At 37.3% G+C, this 9,827-nt stretch overlaps 1 long non-coding RNA gene across 1 annotated transcript; it reads right to left on the bottom strand.

Moving 5' to 3' along the window:
* Window positions 1–2,557: 2,557 nt before the first annotated feature.
* LOC132251253 (uncharacterized) lies at window positions 2,558–7,387 on the bottom strand. Its single transcript, XR_009463208.1, has 4 exons — window positions 7,283–7,387; window positions 5,216–5,330; window positions 4,476–4,602; window positions 2,558–3,532 (listed from the first exon to the last, which is right to left on the bottom strand). It is a non-coding gene; the product is annotated as an uncharacterized LOC132251253 (long non-coding RNA).
* Between the last annotated feature and the right edge of the window lie 2,440 nt (window positions 7,388–9,827).

Below are 9,827 nucleotides of genomic sequence, written 5' to 3' on the forward strand. Positions count from 1 at the left end.
AGAGGCTTTTTCTCAGGTGTGGGGGTTTCTTTTCTTTTTTTTTTTCAAGTGACGGTGCCTGGGGTGGGGGGGCAGCCATGGAGGCCTGGGGGTGCAAGTGGGGGCTGGGCAAGGCAGCCATTGGGGGGGGGCTGCAGCAGCTGGCAGGGATGGGGCCAGGTAGGGCAGCAATCAGGGGGCTTGGGTGGGGCATGTGGGCCTTTCAGGGGAGGATGGTAGCCCCTGTGGGGGCCATTTGGCTCCTGTTGGGGGGCCACAGCCCCTGTGGGAGGGCAGCAAAACATATATTCATGTATTCATGAATTCGTGAAACATGTATTTAGAGTTCACTTCATTATTATGATAGAGACACTGGTAGGCTTCCACATTGCTTTAACACTGTAAATATATAAATAAAACATTGCCCAACTGCTTGCTGTCTCTGTCTCACCTCTCTCTCTCTCTCTTTATAGTGGTCTTTTGTTTTACTTGAGGAACATGGATTTGGGGGTATTTTACAGAGTGACTTTGGGATTTTTTTTATCAAGGATTTTTCAGTTTTCCAATAGGGAACACTAAAATTCCTGCTAGGGAGGCCAATGGCAGAACCCTACCTGCTCAGAGCTGGTACCTTGGACCCAGCTGGCTGTGGCTGACCTCCTGGCCAAATGGGGCTAGGAGGACATGCTTTGACAGTTCAAAGCAGGCCACCACACCTGGAACATCTGCCAGGCTATAGATGCCCAGATGGCCAGGCAGGGGGCACACATGCAGAACTGCCAAACAGAGGCCAACTTTGCAGCCATAGCCCACTGGCAGCTGGCCCAGAGGGGCAGATGCCTCTACTGGCTGTGCAGTCCCCATCCGGGTCTGGCAGGTGCACAGCAGGTCACAGCCAGGCAGTAGCCCCCACGGCCAGACTGCTGCAGTGGGTAAAAGGTGCAGGGAGCTCTCAAGGCTGCTTCAGCAACCTAGTTGGCACAAGGGGTAGTGTCCCCAGGTACCAATTGCCTGAGCCCCAGAAGCTCCTGAGACTGAGTAGCCCTGAGCTACTTGCCTGGGTGGCTTTTTATACTGCTGGGGCCAGGACAGGGCAGCTTTTTATACAGCTGGGGACAGCACAGGTGCTAGCCCTGGGCTCTAGCTCCCTCTGGCTGCAGATCTGGGAGGAGCCAGGCAGGGTTATTTTGCCCCAAGTGGCACAATTTACTCCACAACAAAGTGCATGTCCAAGCATGTGAGCTGAGGCAAAAAGCCCCAGCTCAAATTTGCACTGCTTCTATTTGAGCTGTTGTAAGTGCATGTGCTTGCATGTGTGGACGTGCCCATGGAGTCTAGTGGAATTGATTGGTTAGCCTGTCAATATCTCAGCAATGACACCCAAGTTTTAGCCTGCAAAGAATATGCATACAATAGGCATGCAGGATATGTTAGCATGGTTCAGGCTATTTTCTTGATATATATTTTATATATTCCTTAATGTCATATAGCTAAGAATACTGACAAAAAACAAGAGGCAAAGCTTTTTGTGGACGATTGCATTTATTGGATAAATTATGTAGTTGGGAGGGATATAGACAAGTATTACCCTTCCTCTGATCCAGGTGGAGATTATTTGTTCATCCAGAGTTCCTGCTAGACTCCCATATCCAGCTCCACATATTAGTAATAATGGTGGTCTTCTGAATACTTAGAGTCTCATGTCCAAATACAGTAATTTTTTTTTGCACTCTGAATGTTTATTGGGAAACATAACGATGTTTTCCTTGTTACTCTGTACTTTTTACTGTGTTTTTTTTGGTTTTCATTTTTTCTGATCTTGGCTGTGGTTCAGATGCTATTTCCTTTCTTGACATTATGTGAACATTATTCTCAGTTACCTTAGCCAGTAAATATTTAGAAATACAATTTTCTACATACAGTTTAAAAAAACAAACAAACAAACCCTCATTTACTCTTTCGTTACAATCTTATTTCTTCCAAAAAATGTTCTTGTGTTGATAGATATCATTATGTTTCTACATTGGAAGTGATTTGGGACAGAAAACTTCTGCAAACTGAAATGCCCATCAGTGACAACATAAAGGAACTGATCCTTGTTGACCATATAAACAATTATTTAAATTTTGCAACATAGTATTTATGACACAGCAAGACTAAGCAACAAACAACTGTTTCAGTTTATTTTCTCCTCTTTGAAAGGTTCTGTCACTGAAGGTTGTAAAAACAGCCTCCTAGACTTCTTTTATATTAAAGCCTAAGCTTAGTAGGGAGTTTTTAGGCCACAGCAAATTATAGGCAGAGTCAGGATGCCCAATAGTGATGCAATTAACAAATCAATCCACTGCCATTATTTGGAACCACAAAGTATTGTTTTTTATTGGCCCATGGCTATAACAAATTACTCAGATTTTGCGTTGGGTACACAGTTTACTCAAATTATCACAAGCATATATGCTAGAAGAGGCAAGAATGTATCTGATGATATGCTTCCTTCAAACAAAAATTCTTTTTTCCTAGTGCTTCCCTGAATTGATAAGAATAAACGAGGCAACTAGGTAAATATAAAGCTTGATTTGATTTTTATTTGACACAACATACTAAAGAGTCAACAGTTTCAAACTCTGGTACATCATATACTGTAATGTCTAGTCATGACTGGCTAGAATTCCTCAGAAATTGCTAGCATACACCTTTTTGAGAGTGACTTCTGCATGCATATGAACATTTTTGTGTTTTAGGCAGAATGCTTGATACAAAACAAAACATTTTATTTGTGATAGCTTTTAGAGTATGAAAAATGTTTAAATATTAAAATTTAAGTAAATGTTGAACTAAAATTTTGTGTTGAATATTCAAAAATATTTTGAAATTGTGAAGACAAATTTTGAAAAAAATATTTGTTTTAAAAATGTCAAGACCAAAAGATTATTATTAATATTAAAAAAAAAAATTCCAACCAGCACAACTTGTTATACTTCAAAGGCTGCAAATCTGTGAGGTGAGTGTTAGGGGTTAGAAGGAGGTTGAGCAAAATTATTTTTGTCAGTTGCAGAACTGAAGTCTATGTGCTTTTCATAATTAATCCTTAATTTACAACAGCAGGAAATTTATGTGACTGACATACCCTTTCTACTCTGCAACTTTTACTTTTCTGTTATTCAAAAGAGTGAAATTAGATATGGTCAAAAATCTTCCACTGAAATTGTTTTAAATACAGAATAGACATTCTGTTCCTAAAATAAGAAGTCATGCTAAAAAGAAGTCTCACTTGAGATTTTCCAGGTTATATATTAAAAATGGAAACAGTAAACTGAAGATATAAAAGAACAGCAAATATTTTGTATAAAGAAAACATTTTTTGCATGAAACAAAAACAAAAGGTTTTTTTAATTTTCCGCAAAATACCATTTTTTATTAGCTCTGAAGGAAAGTATGCTCTTTTGTCTCCAAATTCACAAGGCATTCAATGGTTTTGGTAATTTGAATGTAACTGCTTCATTTCACTACTCTCCATCTTTCAGTATGAGTTTGCTTAAGAGAAGAGAGACACCTGGAAAATAATTATTCAAAATGTCAAGACTATTAAATATCTGGATTTGACAACTGCTTAAAATTAAGGTTTAAATAAGCATTATTTTTCTTTCCCTCAGCAAAAATCAAGCTGTAGAGATGAGTGAATTTTGGAAAAAGAACTGATGAATATTGCAATTCTGAATCTGAATTTGTTTGGAATATCTGTTTCCTTTCTCTATGATGTCTATGAATATTCTAGAAGCTAGGCAGAATAGTAGAAATATTCAGAAAACAATTAATTTTTAATTGAAAAAATACAGGTAAATTAAGGCTTCAATTCCATTTACCAGAAATCTAAGCAATTTTATTTCTATGCATATTCTGACTGATTTTTAATAGGATTATTCTTATGAAAATTGTTAAAATTTGCATAAACATCTGCAGGACCAGAATCTAAATTTAAAAGCTGTAATCAGGAGTATTCACATTGGTAAATTCATTTTGAATCAAAATCATCCAGTCAAGGAACAGAGATACACTGCAGAGCTAAATACATTAAATCTAAAAAGGTCAACTCTCAACTACTAAAAGGATATTATTTTCAATAAACCCCTTTCAATCATAGGCCTACCTAGAATTATTTTAAGAAATTATTTGAAAATCAGTTTTGTATAACAAATATATCTGGTAAATAATTATATTTTGTGTTAAGAAATGTGAAAAATATGCCAGGAGTACATCTGGTCAGAAATTATTTTTCCTTTAATTTTTAATTGGCAAATGCTTTTTTGTCAACCAGGAACTATTCACAGGAATGTATCAGTTTTGCTAGAAAGTGTGTTCAGAAAAGGTTTTGTCAGGTCCAAGATAGAATTTCTTGTGAGTGAGAGAGAGTTGGCTCTACTCTCAAAAAACAATTGCTCAGGAGTGTGAGAACTTACTTGGGATTTGGGGGGATCCAGGTCTAGATCCCCACTTACCTTGATTCAGGACAGGGCCTGGGTTTCCTTCCTCACAGATGAGTACATTAACCACTAGGCCATTGACTGCTTTGGAATAAGTCTTGGTATCTTTTTTGGAAGAAGATAGGCAAACAAGCCTCCAACTCTAGATAGGAGACATTTCACAATAGAAAGGCAACAGTTGGTATCCTTACTGTCTTTAATGCATTTGGTGATCAGTTGTCGTGCAAGTAGAATTGCTGAGGTCAATGGCACTAAGATTGGGAATAAGGGCTTTCCAACTTGGCTCTTTGTTATTCACTCACTCTGGTACGCTGTACATACATTTCTAAAATATTAGCCCATCTGTTACCAAAAGTTGTTCAAAATCCAAAGGACTAAATATATTCTGCCTGCCAAGGAGAGAGTCAAGGTAAATCAAAAAAGACTTGGATGCATTTACTTTGGGCCACATTCTGCAGATAAATTGACTTTTTTCCTCCACCAGACTTATTAATAACAAATCAAATTCACAACAATCAAGGAGAAACCTCTCTTCTGGCTAATATTCTGTTCGTAAATGTAACATAGTGCCCACATCTGCCTATGGTGCTAAAATTCACTTCAAGTTAAGCCTTAGTAATTGATGATCACTTCTGTATCCCTTTATAAAGCTTTTTTATCAATGTCTTTGGTGGTTCATTTTATATCAGCAGCAAATCAATGAATTGTTAATGGAACAGAGTGCTTTACTTCAGACTGAATTAATGTTGCTTTACCTGTTTCAATAGCAAGTGAAGTTTTAAAAGTCTACATGGATAAGAGTCTTCAGATTTTTTGCTTTGATAGCAGTCTTCCATTGTCTGAACACAATGATAGTACCCTCGTGATTGCCTGTAAGCAAAATTAAACATGTTAATGAACTTGGTTTATCAGTAGCATTGTCTTTTACAGCACAATAGGAAGGAACAGGAGATGAAGCTGATAGCTGAATGAATGGCCAAAACATATGAATATTCACATGCAAAAATTACATCTACACCCCACTACCTTCAACAGCTCTGGGGAAGAAGTGTCCAAAATAAGTTTTAGATTTATCAGTGTCATGTAATACCTGATTATGCACAGAGAAGAAAAACAATCTTGTCCTTTTCTCTAAAACTGCAGAAGGACACCTGCTTGAGGGATAAAATTTGACTGAGACTCAGAGTACCCACAAACTTTGGGAGATATAAAACATTGCTCTTTGGAAGAGAAGACAGTGCACAGGGAGTGGTGAGGTTATAAGTGGGCTATGGTACAGATTCTACTAATGCTTCCACTTCAGAAGTGATAGGGGTATCATAGAGGCTCTGGCAAGTAGCTTGGAGAGAGCAGCTGTAGTAGTGTTTCTCAGGTAGATAAAGAATCTCCCCCCACCATAGATTGTCACAAAGATCTAGTTATATAACTTGTTCTAGATCCTCTGTAATCTATGCCACTCTAGTGTAAATGACTATGAAGCATAGATAGTAAGAAATGATGTCCATTTTAGTGTGGGTAGACTAGAAAGAAATATAGGATTTTCCCCAAGAATCTTTTAGTTGTGCTTGTCCTATGTGCCTAGAAGTGAGGCTATTTGCTGTCTTTGTTATAGGATGCACCTGGGCACCTCAGGTGTTCCCACTTATAGAAATAGGGCTATATTTGTAAGTCAGAAGTTTTTGCTCAAGAGCAAAATCTTTAGAAACTTGGGGGGAGAATTTTAGAACTAGAACTAGAGAGAAAAGTGACACATACACATATTTAAATTTACAGTGAGGAAATTCTCATTAGAAGATCTGTGTTAATACCTAACAGTTAGAAAAGCTTTAAACTGCAAAACAGTTCAGGCTCTTTAAAAATATATAAATGTGTTATTTTTTGGTTGGGGAAAGGGATATAAACATAATTAGAACATATTATTTATTTACTTGTATTTCTTCTTCAGAATCAAGACTTGTATTCTTCTTAAACTTGCTTAAAATTTCTGGCATGTTTTCCTAAGGTTTTGTCTTTCCATGTTGGGGGGGTATTAACATTTTTAAAAAAAAAATTGTTTTAAGCTTGATACTCAAAAAAAATTTGAGCCACGTCTGAGAAAATGCAAGAACTATAGTCTTCTGCAGTCTGTCTAAGCACCAGCTCAGTGCCTGATTTCAGCTAATAGGTCTAAATTACCCCAGAATGAACAATGCAGGCTCCAGTTTGTATTATAATATTTTGTTCGGATTTTTCATATAATACAGCAAAGAAGGCAATGCACATAAAATATACTTGTAAAAATAGTGCAGAGATGGGTTCTGATTCTGCAGACATAAATACTTGCCCATTACTGTTAATGATCATCTTTAAACCTTTAAGTGGTTTGAAACCCTATGTCTTAAATATGGAAATTTCATTTAAGATTTCCAGAAGAAGTGACAAGCCCATTTGGATAAAATATTTAATTCAAACCTTTAACCAAAGCTTAATTCTACCAAGAATCGGTTCTTTAGCAAATTTAGAAATGTCCAGACGTCATTGTTCTATTACCTACAAGTTGCATTGGTCTAACTTAGCCAAAAAGCAGAAAAGTAATGATTTAATGAGTCTCAGGATATTTGGGTTCATTTTCTCCTTCAGACATATGCTTCTTTTGTGGGTCATCTCTTTGTGACTCAGGCTGTAGACAGAAATAACAATAGTGTCGCTCTCAAAGGATACAGATACAAGACTATGCTATCACTGTTAAGTCTGTGTGATTCTGTAGTGATACACACTTAGTAAAACTGTTCCTGCTTTAATCTTTCTGCATTCAGGGACAAAATTGGGGTTATTTAACTAACCTGTATAAAGTTTCAGGATCATGCAGACTGGGTTATCACTTATATAGTAACAGTTCCTACAGATGCCCCAACCAGCTTCCTGCTATGCATTTCCCCCTCCTTTATTTAAAGCATTCCTCTGTACCCTCACTTCCTTGTCTCTTTTAAATGGCAACATGACCATCTCATTTACCCACTATTTGGCTGTTTAAATTGTAAGCTCTTAGTATTCAGAGTTTGTCTTATTACATATTTTTGCAGTGCCTTGCAGAAGACCTGATTTCTGTTGGGGCTTTTTGCTACAAGTAATGATAACTACACTATAAGAAAGGCTATTTCTATATATCTGGTCACAAATCACACACACAAAAAAATCAAGTTCTTGGAGAATTAAGACACATTTTGCAGCTCAGTGTTGGTGATGTTCGTGAAGCAATTGTGTTCCTGGAGATGTCAAAACTCATTTAACAAATCCTGCTGATATTTGCATTATAGCAAAGCAATAAACATGCTCTTTTATTGTAATCACAATCGAGTTCTAGAATTAGGACATACGATAACTTTTAATTAAATGATTCATAACCCACGTGGGACTTGATAAAAATGATTTACCCTATCCTGGATGTTTTTCTCATTTTATTTTCTTCCTCATTTTGAGTAAGATGTAGTTGCAGTGAAGTGTCTTAGGATTGTGAATGTGTGTATGTGTTAACAGGAAGAACATAGGAAAAAAGGATAATGAACCAAAGCTAGCTCAGTATTCTGCTTCTTAGCCCTCATTAAATAAAGATTTAGGGCTTGGTGCTCCAATTTTCTAGCCTCACTGAAGGAAAATCTCTCATTAATGTTAATGGTGGTTCCATCTGCACTATGGCCTAGGTGATCTGAGAGCTCTAACTGAATCAGGGCCCATTTGCAGGCAAAACCCTCATTAACTTCTATTGACTTCAATACAGATTTACATGTACTTAAATTTTGCTTGGATTTAATGTAGGTGGTTGAATAAAGATAGACTTGAAAATGCTAAAAATATAAAATAGACATATTTTATGTCTAAAAATATAAAAATATAAAATAGACATTAAATAGAGTAGTTAATCATTTTAATGAATCCTAATACCATTCATGTGTTGTACAAAAATGGGTAAGTATGCCAATGTTGATAGAAGAGAGATTCTGACAAGTGACCCAGACAACAATGTTCCATCTGAAGGCAGAATAAACCTGGTCTAAAGTGAGGGCTTCAAGGTTTGAACCTTCTCACAATAAAATTATCTTCAAATTTTCCACGGAAGTCAGTGGGAGTAAGGTAGATTTCACTGTATTTCTTTCAATGTTTTTGACATGCATAGTCCCTGACAAATTACATTTCTTCAAATTATTTATGCCAACTAATGTCAGTTTAGGCTGCTTGGCTCATTTAATCAGTCTGAATGAGAGGCTGGAGCAAGCTGCTTTGCCATTAGTTATGGCTCTAGTATTTAGGACCATATTACCTGGAAGCTCAAAACTCAGCTGATCCAGGACATAGCCTTAGAGAGTAGGAATATATGTTGCTTCCTGAAAGCCTGGAGATTTGCATAGCAATATCTAATTACTTCCTAATTTATGGCAGGAGAACAGAATGGGAGACAGGTTGATAAGCTGCTGCCAAAACCTTCAGCATTTACTTTGATTCATTAGCCCAGTGCTGAAGAGGCTTTCAGGGGTCTAATAAACTTTTTCATGAGCTTGGTGTGAAAAAGAATAAGAGAGCACTAGAAATGTCTGTAATATTTTGCTGTAATATTTAACTTCTATCATTTCTCTGGAAGTAATATCTAATTCTGTTCCCTACCTTTCTGAGGACTAGATTTGATGGTGTTCAGCCATTTATAGATCTCTCCAATAAAGTGACATGTAGTATTAAACACTTGCACACTGGAACATGGGAATCAAAGGGGCTGCCTGGTCCAAAATCCTGAACTCATTGATAAATATTTATCTGGGGATTCCCCACTTCAGGTTCTCTCATACAGCCATAATGGATAAAGTTAGAGAAACCAAAACAGCATACAAGAGGGGTTTGCAACCTTTTTTCATTTGCAGACTCTTAATTTTTTTAGAATGGAGGTGCAAACCCCTTTGGAAATTTTGAATGGAAGTGTAAACTCCTTTGAATTGTAAGTGTGGGTACTGGCATACATCTGATTGATCATAGTAATCTTTTGTGGACTCCTCAGACTGAGGGCGCAGACAGAAGTGTCAATTTTCATCTAATCTGGCCACAGAGAGTAGTTTATAGTCATGATCCAAACACAAGTGCACAGCTGCAGACTGCTTCAAAAATGGCTGATTGGGTGAAAATCTGACCCCTTATTAATTGAGGGATCAGATGAAGATGTTTCAAAACAGAGAGTCTTCTGTAACTTCTGTCTGGACTACCTGCTAGCCTCAAAATGTTTTCAGAATGGGGGGAGAAGGGGGAGTGGAGAGAGTTTGGTCTAGGTTTTTTTCAGCTCCCAAGATGAGAAGGGCTCCAATTCACCCATTTCACCCTCCAGTGCTGGCTGGGGAATCCCTAGAA

Source organism: Alligator mississippiensis, chromosome 6 (assembly GCF_030867095.1).
Source record: "Alligator mississippiensis isolate rAllMis1 chromosome 6, rAllMis1, whole genome shotgun sequence".
Lineage (NCBI taxonomy): Eukaryota > Metazoa > Chordata > Crocodylia > Alligatoridae > Alligator > Alligator mississippiensis.